At 32.7% G+C, this 17,392-nt stretch overlaps 1 protein-coding gene across 1 annotated transcript in view; it reads right to left on the bottom strand.

The window, feature by feature from the left end:
- Positions 1-17,392, bottom strand: part of LOC131076191 (probable protein phosphatase 2C 20) — a 30,633-nt gene extending 13,241 nt beyond the window's left edge. Inside the window, exon 1 of the mRNA XM_058013241.2 lies at positions 17,323-17,392. The gene's annotated coding sequence lies outside the window, so the exon portion shown is untranslated. The remainder of the gene's footprint in view (positions 1-17,322) is intronic.

Genomic DNA, 17,392 nt, shown 5'->3' with positions numbered 1-17,392 from the left:
GACTAGCTGGACATTTTGGCATTGACAAAACAGTAGCATTGGTGAGTGAGCAGTACTTTTGGCCCCAGATTCATAAGGATGTTAAGAGATATGTTCAGAGTTGTAGAGTTCGTCAAGTTGCAAAGGGTAGTAGTCAGAATGTGGGATTATATAAAACTTTGACAGTACTAGTAAGACCTTCGAAGGATAAAAGCATGGATTGTGTACTTGGATTGCCTAAGACACCAAGAGGGAATGATTCTATATTTGTGGTAGTGGATGGATTCTTGAAGATGGCTCATTTCATACCTTGTAAGAAGACACGAGATACATTGTATGTAGTAGACCTATTTTTCAAGAAAGTGGTAAGGTTGCATGGATTACCTAAGAGCATAGTTTCAGATAGAGACATTAAGTTTTTTGGCTATTTTTGGAGAACACTTTGGAAGAAGATGAAGACATATTTGAAGTTCAGTTCAACTTTTCAACCACAAACTGATGGACAGACAGAAGTTGTTAATCAAAGTTTGGGAAATTTGTTGAGATGTTCAAAGGGAGATAAAACTGGAAGTTGGGATTTGATCCTTGCAAAAGCAAAGTTTGCCTACAACAATTCAGTGAATAGAAGTACCGGAAGAACACCTTTTGATATTGTTACTGGAGTGCACCCTAGAGGTATATCAGAATTGAGAGACATTAGCAGTGAAGACTGGAGAAGTTCAGAAACATAAGACTTTGCAGATCACATGGCAGCATTGCATGTTCAGGTTAAGCAACAATTGGAAGTCATGAACTACAAGTATAAGGAGAAGTAAGATGAGTAGAGGAGACATAAGTAATTTGAAGTTGGCGATGAAGTGGTGGTATATCTGAGAAAAGAGACATTCCCGGTTGGAACTTATAACAAGTTACAGATGAAGAAGTTTGGAACTTGCAGGATTTTGGGAGAGTTCAGTTCTAGAAATGCATATGAAGTGGAGTTACCAGATAGTCTAAGTATTTCACCAATGTTTAACATTGCAGATCTTCATGAGTATCATGAACCAAAATTTAGTGAGAATAGTGTTGCAGACTTGAAGAAACATTTTCCCCTGAAGGAACCAGATCAGATTGAATAGATTTTGGGTAGTAGGATTGGGCATAGTACCCGAAGCAGTCAGTATAAGGAATATCTTGTGAAGTGGAAGGACAAACCAGTTAAAGATTCATCTTGGATTTTTCAAGCAGAGGTCGACCACCTTGGTTTCCCTCTGACCCCGACAAAGTGAGAGGCTCACTTTTTCAATAACCTCGGATGTCTAATGCAAGAGAATCCCCAGTTCATAGCAATCTTGAATCAACCAAAAATATTTTGTTTTTATTTTTCTTTTTGTTTGCAGTTTCATCTTTTGTTTCTATGTGTCCCAGTTTTGGCTCACCGGATCCTGTGGAGTTGGATTCTACTTGAAGACTTGATCATCTTTCTTGTTTCCAAACCGCATTGCATTTGGATAATTTTCCGGCAAGATATCTCTATCGATTTTCTTGACAGTTTCCTATTACCAGTTGACAGTTCTTGTTACCGGTTGCCTAGACCTATTTTGGTGATCTACTATAACCCCTTCCGAAGCTTGCGGAGCCTTAGGCATTGATTTAGATGTTCCTTGGTGTGTGGTCGATCTTTTCCCGCAATCTACGTTTCATCCTTTGGATCGATATATATATAATTGTAATTGTGCATTAGAATGTAATCAATTAGAGAATCAAGTAGCTAAACTGTGCATAGAAGATAGATATCAAGATTCAAGGTCCTAATTGTGACCTATTTTGTATGTTCTACTAGGCCTATGAGCCGGTATGTTGTAACCTAATTGTTACCGGTTGGAAGTAATCAATTTTCATGAAATAAAACTACCTATTCTGAATTGCCTCCATCATATCTTTGTGTTTTCATTGTGTTTACTCTTGCTGGCCGGTCCGGATTGATCTCTTTGAGGTCCCTCCTCACCGATGACTGCTTCAAGATGGATCACATAGGTTAGAAGGGTTTAAGCACCCTAAAATATAAAAATCATGTTGAATAGTTAATGATTGTAACCTTAAATGTAATTTCTATCAAAATTGTGTATATAGATAAAATAACCATGTTTAGTTTTACTCTACTTCTCATATATTTTAGGATATTGGACTTGGATAAATTCTTACGTTTTTGGTCCTATTAATGTTCCTTTGATTTCAAAATTTGTTTATTATGTATCTTTTCAATTTTGATAATATTAGATGGATATGGGTATATTTCCAAAATAAATTTGAATTCTTTAGTCATTTTAAAGAGTTTAAATTTATTGTAGAAAATTAGACTAGTAAGAAAATTAATATTTTGAAGACTTATAATGGTGGCAAGTTTTGTCTAGCATTGTTTTTAAAAATGTGTGATGATCACAACATACAAAGGCAAAACAAATTCCACACGCCTCTCAAAATAATGGAGTTGCATAAGGAATAAATATGACGTCAAAGGAGAAGGCTAGGAGTATGATTAGTGTCCATTTAAATTGGAACAATTTTTTTTTGGAAAAAGTACTTGTCATGGTTTTTTACCTAGTAAACAAGTCTTTGTATCAACTCTTGTTGAGAAGACACCTATAGAGGTGTGGTTGGAAAAAAACACCTCATTGAGACATTTTTTAGTCTTTGTTTATGATGCACATAAACATATCATTAAGAAGAAGTATAAATTGGAGAAAAAAAATGTAAAATATATTTACTTTGGGATCCCATGATCAAGATTTTTTTTAATAGAAAAAGCATTATATATAGACAAGTTAAGCCATATTACAAAGTATTGGAATTAGAGAATGATAAAAAGGAAGATGTGATTCAACTACTTCTCAAGACTATGAAGGTTGAATGGAAATCTCATAAATGGCCTATTGAGTCCAAGAAATCTTAGATAGTTTAAAAGATGAAATGAACCTCCACCTTAGTCTTTAAAAAGGTCCAATTGGAAAAGACAACAACTATACATCCCTAATTAGATGTACTTTTTACTTTGATTACTAATATTAAAGAGACTAGGAATATGAAGGAGGCTATAGGTATAAATGATGCAATTTTGGGAAGTGTAAAGGATGAGGAGATGGGTGCATTGAAGAAAAATGATACACAAGACTTAGTACCTTTTCCTAATGGACAAAACAATGTTGGATGGAAATGGGCATTTAAAAGAAATAATGTTTAGATGATAGTGTTTAAAACAACAAGGTAAAATTGGTTGGAAAGGAATATTCCAAGGTTGAGTAAACTGACTATTGTGAGATATTCTTTGCAGTTGGTAAGTTGACATCGATTCAATTTTGACTATCTATTGTAGCAACCTTTGATCTTGAGGTTAAGAAAATGGATGTGAAGATAAATTTTCTTCATGGTGATTTAGAGGAAGAAATTTACAAGACATAGCTAAAGCACTACATTGAAAAGGTAAATTGAATTTGCTTTAAAGTTAAAGAAATATATATATGGTCTTAAAAGAAATCTCCTAGGATGTGGTATGAGAATTTGATTCTTTTGTGTTTGGATTTATATTTTTGAGATCCAAATTTGATAATTGCACCTATTGCAAGATGGACAACGAGTGCTTGTTATCACATTATATGTTGTCTTTTAGTAACAATAAGGGAGCGCTTTGGTAATTAAAGTCTCAACTATCAGTACTATTTGATATGATAGATGGGTATGGGTACACTTCTCACAAGATAGATACCCTCAATAGAAGAACCATACACTGGTTTGATTATATATGTGATACGACTGATAGATTAGTTGGTACACTTCTACCTTCTAGCACTAGATAGATGGGTACACATGTAGTAGGATGGACCCTACTATTCTATGGGCATTTGTCTATCCATCTAGCTAGAAGCAAATGTGGCCCTACTTTTTCTAGTTGGAATTAGGTTGCGGTAGGAAGCACCTCCCAAATTAGAGTATACATAACATGCTCAAGGGAACTATGATTCCCCCCCCCCCCCACCCTGCTGAGGGTGGGTGGGAGGATGTATATTTTAGGCACTCCCAAGACTTAGGAGTTGATAGGTTTTTCTCAAGTATGGAGATTAGAAGAGATGGAGCTAATATAAAACTTTGGTTGAATAAAAAAAATGTGAACATAATGTTGGAGAGATTCAATATGACAACTTATTAAGCACTGTGTGTTCTTATTATGATGGGAACTAAGTTATCAATATAGTATTGCCTAATTTCTAGTGAGATGGAGGATACATATATAGTACCTTACGATGTTGCAATTTGGACTAAATGTGATAAACTTATAATGCACTGAGAGGGGGGGTGAATCAATGCAAGCAAAAACAATAACACAAATATGATCACCACTTTAAATAACTTAAAGCTTAATAAACAGAAAAGAAATATCACCACACAAGCTAGAACCCAATATATCAAGCTCCACATAACACAAATATTTATACGTGGAAACCCAAAAGGGAAAAACCACAGTGGGATTTAATACCCACAAGATCCATTGTCTCTGGAATAGAAATATTTGACCAATTAAGGTCTTACAAATATGCCCAATTAGGAGCAGACCTTGTTAGGAGTCACCCGGTTAAGGGATTTACCTCAACCCTGTTAAAAGATTTGCCCTGTTTGGAGCAACCTCGCAAGAGGATTTAGACTCAAGTTAATGAGCTACCCTGTTAGGGGATTTACAATTTTAGGCCTGTTAGGACCTACCCGGTTAGGGGATTTGACTACTACAACTATTAGGAGAACAATAGTAAAATGATTTGCATGTAGCACCTATGTGCTTGATAAGATTTGGTTCAATTCTGCTCAATACATCAACAACACATCTATATAGAGCTTCTCAAATTACCACACAATCAAACTCTCAATCTTCGCTCATGATCTCATACTCCATCTCATAACTCATTAGACTTTTTATAAGCATCAACTTAGTCGGCTAACAACCTTGGAATAATTTCCTAGGTTCAATGAATCTGGACAATCTTGCACTACATGATTTACTTATGTCAGCCACCGACATAACAACTCAAAAATAAAACATAATGTGTATCGGTTTACCAATCTTAGTGACTTTGTTCTACCGGTTAGTTGTTCTTCATGATTGACTACTCTTTACAACATAACTCGCTCATCCAGATGAATCTACTGTTGCGGTATGAAACACAGCTACATGATACAATCTCCAGCACTCCTAGAAAACCGCATCACCTAACTCTTCATTGATCGCTCATACCAGTTGCTTGAATACAACTCTATTCTTGTTTACCAGTTGAAGTCCTATTTGTCGGTTCATTGGTAAACTATCTTCTCTAACGGTTATGCTTTACCAGTTGGCCTAAAAGACTTAGATGACTATCAAAACATAGTTGCCATCAATGACAACATAAAACAATTCATCATTCAACTTATTACATCAAAACGTCATCATCAAGCCAACAGAATGTACATGTTATGCTATTTATGAAACCAAGCATTGTCCAAGTAGTAGGATTCATTATTTGTTTCATAGCCAATCTTAGGCAACATGATTGGCATGTAGTGTAGTGCATCTTTATTTTTTTGCAAAATACCTTTGAATACTCCATTTGTTATCACAATTGTTATAAAAGGGAGAAACATTCAATGACTATTTATAGTTTTTTTTCAGGATAGGATGGTGATGTTAATAGGAGATCCACTAATGGTAATGTTTTCACTATATTTGGTGGTACTATCAATTTAATGAGTAAGTAGTAGGTTGTGGTTGTTTTGTTTTGTTGGATATTGTTGAGAAGTTTGTTGGAATGATGTGTTGTCATTGATGTCAACATATTCATTTGTGTTTCAGTGTTGCAGTTAGATTGATTGAATTGGTTTGGTCAATGTGTTGCAGATGAGTTGTTGCAGATCAAAGGGTTTTGAGATATGTATCTTTAGCTGATTTAGCTAAATTTTCAGTGGTCAGCATGATGATTTGATCAAGTTATGAGATCCAGTATTGCGCTGGTATTTTAGTTGTTCAATGTTGATCAGTGTTCTGTATTTTTCTCCACAATGCTCAGGAATTGCAATATCTTGGTTTGCGTATTTGGAAGAGTGTTTGGGACATTCATATGTGTCCTCAATTCAGATGGTTCATAATTTGGAGGTCCGCAAGTGAATCTTTGAGTTTGACAGTCATTATAGTAAGAGTTCTTGTGGTTCGGTATAATGATGATGAAGATTCTAGTAAGTGGTGATGTTGTGGTTGTTGTGGTAATTCATGATGCTTGTGGATGTTTCTAGAGCGTGTCATATCTGTGTTGATGGTTTGCATTGATCGTTGTGCGCGTTATTGATTTGGTGGTGTTCTTCGTGTTATGCGACATTCATGATGATTGTAGCATGTTGTGGATGTTCATGGCGTAATTCTTGGATGTGTTCCTTGTTTGCGATGCTAATTTAGTTCCATACTACATCTTAGATGACATTGTTTTCATCTACATGTGTTGTTGTAGCGTACATGTGGTTATATTCTTGTTATTTGTGATGTCATTGAGTTGACCTTGAAATATAGGTTGATTTGTATAAATATATGTAATAATCATTTGTAGGATGTATCTGTGTGGTATCTACGAGTGTGTGTGATCGGATAAGTTTGCAAACAAGTGTTTTGATCTTTGTTAGTGTGAAGAAGTGTGTGGTAGAGCAGATTAGAATGTGTGCTTAAACCGGAACTGTAACCAGGCATGAGGAGATGCTATTCTATCAGTTCATGATCTTCCGGATGTAATCCAAATGTTTTTGTAAGATAGTGATTATTCCTCAAGGTTGTAGCCCTTCTTATTATCTAATTTGAGCAGTGAGCTCTACGTAGTGTGGCCGAATGCATGTGCATTCCTCATTGTAATATTTCATATACTTCTAACAGGGTATCATCTCATCGTGGGTAGGTTCCCATCGGATTTTTCCCTTAATTGGGTTTTCCACATCAAAAATCTTGGTGTTATGTGTGTTATTGATGTGGTGTTGATTTGTGCTTTCATTGTTAATAATCGGATCTGAAGTTGTGTTTGAATTGATTAAAGTTTGTGAGCAAACCGATTCACCCCCCACCCCACCCCCCCCCACTCTCAGTTTGTTGCCTTGTTGCCAACATGTTCACTATAAAAGTAGAGTACATGAAAATACTCATGCTTGTAAGGAATCCATCAAGATTAAGCATTTTTTATAAGATGTGAAGATAAATTCATGAGCTATTACATTCTATGTGATAGTTAGAGTTTCATATGTTTAGAAAATAACTTGACATTTCATGTGAGGATGAAGCTCATTGATGTCTAGGGTATAAATTCAAAGCTATGTCCACTTTAAACCAACTTGTCAACATAAATTAATTTAAGCATTTTTTATCTAAAGTCAATTTTTGTCAAACATATGTTGTAATTCACTTTAGCTAAATTATATTCGGGCCACAACTTTTTCAACTGAAAGTGTCCACTAAATGTATATGTAGCATCACTTTGGGGCTACTTTTTCAAAAAAAGAAATTGTTTGAAAATTTTAATTTAAAAAAAAATGATGCACTAGAGGAGAGATTCCATGTCAAGATGATATGTTTTTTCCTATGTTGGAAAAACTAGTTAAGACAAAAATTTGTGTCTTCTTGAAAAATTTGGCTTTTTAGTGCACATAAGTTTCAGGATTTATTTTAAAAACATATATCAAAATGGGAAAAAAATATTTCATATACTAAAATTTTAATTATGAATAAAAAAAATTTAATAAAATAGAAAAATTACTATATAAAAATTTGCATTCCACTTAACCTTATTTTTCAACATTTATCAGCAACAAAATTGTATAAATTTTACAAAAATTATATTAAAATATTTTTATTTATTTTTATTTCAAAATACAAATATAATATACATTAAAAATCTACATTTCATTAGTTTACATCATTTTAATGTTCAAACTATGCATCGATTACTAGTGATTCGAGTTAAATAGTTAGATCAATATTGGCTATTTCTTTCATAAAAGTGACACAAATTTGAACTTCCAACTTCTAGTACCATTTTGTTCATGACAAGGTAGAGAATGGGAAGGTGATGCTAGAGAAGGTTGATACTTTGATAAAGCTCATGAGAACAAAGAATCTTAGGTAGTGAATTGATTCTAAATCCCTCATGGTCCCTTTTTGTCAGATTTCAATGTTGGATGTTTCCCTTTTTCTCTTGCTAGGTGTTGAAAAAGTCGAAGAATGTTGGGAAAAGATGTGTCAACCTTGTATTCCTAATGCTAATATTTGATAACTTGTTTGAATTATCTATTTTGGCTTTAGTGTTTTGTCCTCACATGGGAAGTTGGCATCCCATTTTAAGATGACACTATTGTTCATCTTTAGTGATTTTTTTCACATAAAGTAGGAATCCTAGATTGAGGTGGCACTCTTGGTCATGTGTTAGCATCTTGGAAAGCATGTAAGAGCCTTCAGTTATCATAAATGAATCCATTTATGAAATATTCTTATGATGTGTGAGGATATATAAAAAATTGTTAATGAGAATTTTTTATGGGAGAATGAAGACAAAACAAGCTTCCCAATTTTGGGTGATCAAATATTATTGTTTATGACATATGGCATGTAATGAATATGCTAAAACTAACATATAAGACAAATACCAAGGAGGGTGTTAATGTGTTCCTTGACCACTTGGATTACATAACTCCTTTGGGTTTGCGAATAGTTTTCCAAAACCATATGACGATTTCTAGTTTGTTCATCTCTCATATATTGGTGCCTAGCATGGAGTAGTGTATGGGTTTAGTAGGTATATTTGTCGATACTATTAGCTACCAAAATTACTCCTAAATTTGGCGTTGTTGATACTCTTGAAGAGTCATAACCTTGTAATTCGATTGTAATAGTGGTTTTTTGTTAATAAATACAAGCGTTTGTGTTTTTGAAGTTGGGCTTTTTTCTCCACAAAATATTTACCCACATAAACTTTGTGGTATATTTCTTATTTTTTTATGTGTTTCTATTTTTTCTCAATTGTAATTCGCTAAATTTTCACAACACTCTCCTCTAATATCAGTGCAAGAAGCATTTACATGTATCTCATTTCCTTTCAAAATTTAATAATTCTCCTACATTAGAATTGGACCATATGGGTTATACATAGGGGAGAGAATATTTTATTGCTAGGTCAAGCATTCCATTGTCTATTTGTTCTTCAAGTAAATTAAAAGTCCTCCCACAATTGTCAATTGTTTCTTTATTTTTGGGGAACTCATCTCTAAAGTTAAGAATGACATTACTCAATTTATACACCACTCTCTATATCTTTTTTGATCTGGGATTTGAAGTAGAGAGATAATTCAACAGGTTCCCTATTAGTTACAAAATTCGACAGTAAAGGTTTGGAGGTATTGTTTGATGATGCATTATTGTTCAAGAATGCCAGAATGATTTGTTGATTGTAAATCCTGGAGCTATTATTTAGTTTACCAAGAAAGATTCAAGTTTACTTAGGATACATAGTACTTGGTATTTGATTCAAAATTGTCATTTTTTGAATGGTATTTAGTTATAGGAACCACGTTGTCCTAGTAAAGACAAGGATTCTACACTAAAGCCTTGAGGAATTAATTGCCACTCTACTTTCATGGCCTCATTATATGTCATAAATAAATTTGTAATTATCAACACCCTTCTTACGAAATTTGAGGTTAATAAGTAAAGGGTCCTCAAATACTCTTGTATATAAATGTCAATACTTGGTGCATAAGGTTCCAATGACATGGTATACAATGTATGAAACAATGTTTTGGATACTCTCATGAATTCAACAGGTTCCCTATTAGTTACAAAATTCGATGGTAAAGGATTAGAGGTCAATAAACTACCATAAATGTAACAAAAACCGTTAAAATATTAAGAATATGTAGATACCAATGAAAATTGGATGTATAAATCACAAGAAAATTCATCCAAAATGTATCAATATTTGGCATGCAACATTCTCATACGTTTTTTATAGGCATACTAGAGCATACTTGAGGCTCGAATATGTTCATTATTTGATCTAACTCGTTATGTTTTTATTTTGAGAGGAACATCGTAGCATTCTTTGGTAAATCAAAATATGTAAATACCAATTGCAAGTTGATGTATAGATCACAAGCAAATTGATTTAAATTTTATTAAAACATTTGGCATGTAACATTATCATACTTTATCTACAAGCATAGTAAAGCATACTTGAGGCTTGAATGTGTTCCTTATCTAATCCAACTCATTGTTTTTATATTTTGGGAGGAACCTCTTAGTATTATTGATGAGTAATTAATATCTCTTGCTATATTTAGATTATTGCCTCTTACAACCATGTAGTTAGGGCAATTCTTGATTGATTATGAGGGATAGCAAGTGGATTTACAAAAGGATTAACTACTAGAAAATTGGGTAGGTTTGAGGTTTTCCTTTGTCAATCCTATTATATGTACTAAGCAAGATATAAGTGTTGGATTCTTGTCATTAATGAAGGATAATGTTGTGTTGGCTACCGATTGTCATTGATGTCAACATACTTTTGTTGACTCGTACTGTTGTTGCTTTGGTAATTTTGTGATTTTGTTTATCATATTTTGCTCCACATTTGCAGATATGGGTTTTTGGTTTGGGTAGTACACTCATGAATATTATATGTACCTATATTCTAGATTGTACATGTTTGGTATCTTTGAAAGGTGAGATACATGGTTCGGCAGTTCATTCTATTAGTTGCTTTGTTCCTCCGAGACAGAACAGTTTGTCCTAGACACCCATATTTCTTGAATTAATTGTTTTTTTATTTTGCGGTTTTGGGACATGGTTAAGAATTGTGGATAATGTGTGTATTCCAGTTGGCATTAACTTTTGTTATATCCTTGGCCGACCTATGTAAATGAAACGTGTGAAGTATATTGTGGTAGTGTGTAATATTTTTTCTTTGTAAGGCATGTATGGTCGACTTGAGATATGGATCGGTATATATATATATATTCCTTTGATGAGATATATAGAAGATACAAGAAATAGAGAAATGAAGAGATATAGAGGCATAAGTGTGACATAGTGATCAAATGTGATATGTGATTGAGGTAGATAGCTGAAGAGCAAATGAAGTGTGTGAAGTATGTCTATTGGGCTTAATGGGAACTGTATTCCATGCATATGTGAGATGCAACTTTAGCAATTCATTTTGTTTATTTGTTTCTTTTTAAGCAGCAATCCCTTTGGTAGTGAGCCTTCATCTTTTGGCAGTGAGCCTTGCACTAAGCATTTGCAATATTTTATAACTAGTTATATTATATTGAGAGTTAACCCTCTTTGTGGTTTTTCCCTAATGGGTTTCCACGAAAAAATTTGGTGTTCTCTTGTGTATGTTGTTGTGGATGGTATCTCTACTTTGGTTGTTCATTTAATCATTCATTTCTTTCTATTGCATTCTAATTGATGTGAACCTGCAAAGTAATAATAAGAGTATTTAAGATTTAGGGAAAACTTATTCACCCCCCCCCCCCCCCCCCCCCACTCTCAGTATTCCAACTATTCAACAATAAGAGTTCAAAAGCACCCTCTATAAAAAAATTCCATTATGTTATTGTCTTAGGTTCTAGTTTGGATCCCAGTTAGCACCTATTTGTTAGTGCATTTTTCAACTCACTTACATTGAGTGGAACATGGTTTTCTTGCTTGTAATAAAAAAATTTCTCCTAATTTTTTAAATCACTTGGTCTAGGCATGCTTGGGTGTATTTAATCTAAGATGATACTTTGAAACTAAGGAAATACAACATAAGGTTCCTACCAATTAAATAAATTTATTAGTATATGATATTCAAAAAATAATCATGCTTTCCCTAATTTATTGAATAATATTTAATTAATTGAAACCATCTACCACATTCAATAATACATGTATTGGAATTTCAATTCTTTGAAGGATCAAATTATCATTATGTCTATACCCCTAGTACTAGTCTTGGATTAAAAAATTAAAAAAAAAAATTAGTAGACAAGGAAGAGATTTTTTCTTTGAACTTGCATGCGTAATGAAAGAAGAGACCTAATCCCTTTTATTTATAAAGTTCATTAATTATTAAAAGGTTTCCCATGCTCTAAAGAGTTATTCTCCTTCTTAGTTACTTATAAATAAAATGTGCACTATCTATTTATAATTAAATTCCTTAGCTACGCACTCCACAAGCAATAACACAGCACCCAATTCACACATACCTCGACACATGATATTAATCATGTTGCCATAATATCTCAATATTCCTTACAAAGTCTCTTACCAAGTAGTTAATGCTTTGGTTTGATGATATTGGATTTTATCTTGCTACATGAGGCTTTCTAGGATCATTATATCTAGGTACATGTGCCTAAATCAAGGGTTAAGAACTAATCTCCATTATGAAATACAATATAGAACTAAGAAAAGATCATACATAGTGAAAATAGACCAAGATCCATTTTAAAAAATCACAACATGTGGAACAAGTATCAAACACCAAAGAAACAATTAAAATTATATACTTAATTTTTTCCTTGACAATCCTTTCAAAAGTCACTAATAACTTTAACATTTGAATACCCAAATCAATTTCATTTATGATCATGTCAAAGTAACACTATATATTAACTTGTTGTAGTAATTAATTCTCCTTATTTGGTTGAAAAGATTGAAGTTGATTTCTTATTGACAAATTCCTTTATTTCAGGTTTTTTTTCTTTTTTCATTTCAACTCTATGTTATGATTTTATATTGTAAAAATACATATAAATTAGAAAATAGTTTATCATGTTACTTGTTTGTGGCTATTAACAATAGCCAAGTTATTAGCTAACAATTCAAAATGTACAATTCACTTGCAAATTATATTAACCTTGCATTTAGATTCATAAAACATAGTTCATTTAAATTTCAAATGTTAAATTATATTAGTGGTTGTGCTTATGTGTTGCTCATTCAAGGTGAACAATGGTCATGAGTGGATTGATCTTTTGTTGATACTATAAACCTTTGATAGTGTTTGATATGCTCACTTGTAATCTATAGGTCCCTTTTCTTTCCTAATCAATGTATATTGTGAACCCTCCTTGACATCATGCCAATAGTGTTCAAAAAATCTTGCAACAATTGAATCTACACAAACTCATCTTCATTATGCCATGGAAGGGCATGGTTATATGGATTGAAAGAAATTATTTATCTTTTTCTCAATCACATTCCATTGATCAGCCCTTAACAAAAACTATTACTACTTGGGAGGATCTCAATCATTGTTGATGTATGAGATACCAAACTTGCTATTGATTTCATATCAATCAACAATAACCATTGCTCGGGAACTCCCAATAAATCCAACAATGGAAGAGATGGTGTGAATTGTTGAATCACGTAAATCATTTTTTTATGTTTGTTCCTCTTCAATTTTCAAAAGATTTATGTAATTGATGTGGGCCAATAGTGAGTCTTTTCAAACTCACAACCTTCCTCTCCATATAAAGCTCTCATTCAGGATTCACATAGAAATGGTGATGTTGTGATAGGATTACACAATCTTCTTAGAGGAAAAATATATATTTTTTAATCCATTTAATGTCCCTCTTAACAAAATAAATCATGCACACATGCATTCAATTCAATGAACCAACAACTCCTATCATTCCAAATTAACTCATAAAACTAACATTTCACAAACCAAACCACAAAATATTGATATTAACCATTTAACATTTTATGCAATGGCATTGTTTTATCAAAGGAAAGATCCTATAATCAACACTTCTCAAAACTATTAGCCCTTTTAACACTACTAGATTCAAGATGAAGCTATCATTGGAATAATGAACAACACATGATTAAACATTGGTATCGATCATTGAGAGAAAATAAATTAATTTCATAAGTCATGGGTGAATACTAATATTGAGTCCTCATGATAATAAAATATAAAGGAATAAACCTTAAATAGCCATGCATATATTTCATCCTAAGCAATTTTCCATGAGGGCATAATAAAGACTCATCGTCTATAAGATAAACACAAAAACATTCTTGAGACCAAGAATAAACTTATGAGCCATGACATGAAAATAACTAGTAGGATATCTATAAATATAATAAAAATTCATGGATCTAACTTCGATGATAATGAATGAATCATGAATTTAAACTTGAAAGGAAATAGGGAAATACACTAAGCATAAAGATCAAAATAATTCAAAGCCACGTGAATCTTATAAAGGGGATTCTTGAATTTATCAATGAAATTAGGGTGTGTTGTGTGGGAAAAACATGCCTTTTTGGACATGAGCACATGCCTCTTAATGCCATCAATGGTTGATAGAAATGTATTTTCAATAGTCTATGACCTCTCCTAATCAACTTCTGACAATCTCTAACTATCACAACTTGCAACTTTAGTATTCTTTCTTCAACCTTGACTAATTTATTTTTCTATTGGATAGACCCTAACAATATGACCAAAATCTAATCCTTCTCGGTAGAGAGGATACTTGTGAGGTACAAAATGAAGGAATAAAACATCTTTTAAAACCATGGAAAGTAGAACAGATATATGAAAGGCCAGGCACTTGTATCAATAAGTTATCTAAAGAAATTTGTATGGAAACCAATGGAGAAACTTTTGATTTACTATCATAGAGAGAAGCAAGATAAACTAGTGTGATCAAAAGCCCAACCAAATGTTCAAATATTGTTGATAGAGCCATCTTATATGACTCTAGTAGAACTACCAATTGGTTTTCCTCCATCATAAGTTATTACACATGATCACATTGATTTGGTGCTAGGATCAAAGCTTTGTAACCAAGTTGCATACAGATTATCTCCAAAAGAAACTAAGGAAATGAGAAGGTAGATCAATGACTTGTTACAAAAAGGGTTCAAAATAGAAAAAAAAAATCCTCGTGACACACCAACTCCACTCTCGCCTAAATTAGGAGGCAAATGGAAAATGTGTATGGATTCTAGACTCATTGATATGATCACAATAAAATGTTGGTACTCACTACCTAGAATGGATAGCATAGACTTCTTGGCTAGTACTAAGAATTTCTCCAGGATTGAATAGAGAAGTGGGTACTGTTAGATTTATATCTTAGAAAGGGGTGAATGGAAGAATATTTGTAATGTCCCCATTTTTGTCATTCCAACATTTGTTTTAGCTCCAACTTTCTTGAAGAGGGGTCACTTCGTTATCGGTTTGGAGTTCAATTGTTGACTGAGTTATGAGGACCATGTAGAGCCCATTGATGTTTTTTTGCGAGTAGTTTCATCATTTCTAGTGCACTCTAAGAAATCAAGGGAGGAACTTTTTATTTCCTATCCTAGAGAGAAGAAAGATAAAATAGTGGGATTCAAGCCCCACCAAATGTGCAAATATTGTTGATATAGAGCATTTTGATACAACTCTAGTAGAACTACCAATTGATTTACCTCCCTCATAAGTTATTACACACCACATTGATTCGGTGCTAGGATCAAATCTTTGTAACCAAGTTGCATACAAAATATCTCCAAAATAAACTAAGGAAATGAGAAGGTAGATCAATCACTTGTTACAAAAAGGGTTCAAAATAGAAAGCGTAAATCCTTGTGCCACACTAGCTCTACTCTCACCTAAATTGGGAGGCGAATGCAGAATGTGTATGGATTCCAGATTCATTGATAAGATCACAATAAAATGTTGGTACTCACTGCCTAGAATGGATGTCATAGACTGTTTGGCTGGTACTAAGAATTTCTCCAAGATTGAATCAATTGAGAAGTGGGTACCATTAGATCTATATCTTAGAAAGGGATGAATAGCAAAACAACATTTATAATGTCCCCATTTTTTGTCATTCCAACATTTGTGTTAGCTCCAACTTTCTTGAAGAGGGACATTATTATTGGTTTGGAGTTCAATATTTGACATTGAGTTATGAGGATCATGTAGATTTTGTTGATGCTTTTTTTGGAATGGTTTCATCATTTCCAATGCACTCCAAACTTCTTGGAAGAAAATTTTATTTTCAAAAAGTTTGGATTTCTAGTAAATTTACAAGTATGAAACTAATTAATTTTAATAAAAGTAGATTTAACAAATAGATAAACTACAATTTAATAATTGAAATACAATTTCTAAATATTTTTTTTTTAGATAAACTACCCAAAAGACTATAAGCTTTAGGATTTTCACCTTCTAAGCATTTTCCACTTCTTTAAACTTTTAACCTTCTAACCCATCTTTTGCATTCCAAATTAAATTTATGCTAGTTAAGTGGTGAATAATCTTTTAATTGTTATTTTGGAAACACGATATTATTGCCAACTACACCCACATAGCAAAATTTGGTCACGGGAAGCATTGTCCAATCACCCACATAAAAATGTATAAGAAGACATTGCAAAAGAAGTAATACCAAGATAGCTATAGAAGATTGGTCAAAACACATTAAGAAACAACATCTCTCTATGGTATTTCTCACCTTTCAGTTTTAATCTTGTTGCTCATTTGTTGTTCCTAGTGCAATGAATGAGGCCGGTGGGTTTTTAAATTCTCAAGCTATCCATATTTTTTAAGGATGCATGAAATGGTAGGTATATACAATTTGTTGAAGCAGTTAAAGGTTAACTAGTTAAAGTGATGATTTTTTATTTTAAAAATTTAAATTCAAATAGTTTTCTAAGTTAAGACTCTTAGTCTTTTATTAAATTTTTTATATTAATCTAATATTAATATAAGATTCAAGTTCAAACCTTAGAAGGATGGAATTCTAAATTGACTTTTGCTCTTCCATTAAATTTTGTATCAATCTGAACTAATATGAGACTCAACTTCGAATCGCTAAAAGAAAAGAATTCTAAATTGACTCTGGATCTTTCATTTAAACTCGAATTAGTCTCATGTTAATATAAGAATCAAGTTCAAATCTCTCAAAAGATCGAATACTAAATCATGATTCTTGATCTTCCATTCAAATTTGTATTAGTCTCATATTGATATAAAAATCAGGTTCAAATAAAAAAAAAAAAAATCAAACTATAACTTTTTCTTTCATTTTAATGCTCATATAAACAAAACGTTTGCAAATGAATATGTTTAAAAACTTTTGTAGTCTCTTTCAGCTCTGCAGGTATGTCAATCTTTTCTTGTTACATTTTCAAGTTAATTCGGTAGAAAAGAATTTTGTTGAAGGTAATATAAAGCTAAGAGAATCAAATAAAAGAAATTGAAAAGAAAAGAAAAGTTTGATATGGCAGTGAAATTAAAGCAAAGGCATGAAAAGTACCTAAACGATAGCACTGTTTTTCCGCTTACACCGCTCTTCCTGGATATTGTGGAACGTTTGAAAGGCTTCG

This window comes from Cryptomeria japonica, chromosome 3 (genome assembly GCF_030272615.1).
Source record: "Cryptomeria japonica chromosome 3, Sugi_1.0, whole genome shotgun sequence".
Lineage (NCBI taxonomy): Eukaryota > Viridiplantae > Streptophyta > Pinopsida > Cupressales > Cupressaceae > Cryptomeria > Cryptomeria japonica.
The sequence above is the reverse complement of the archived record's forward strand: the minus strand, read 5'-3'. Positions and strand labels throughout refer to the sequence as shown.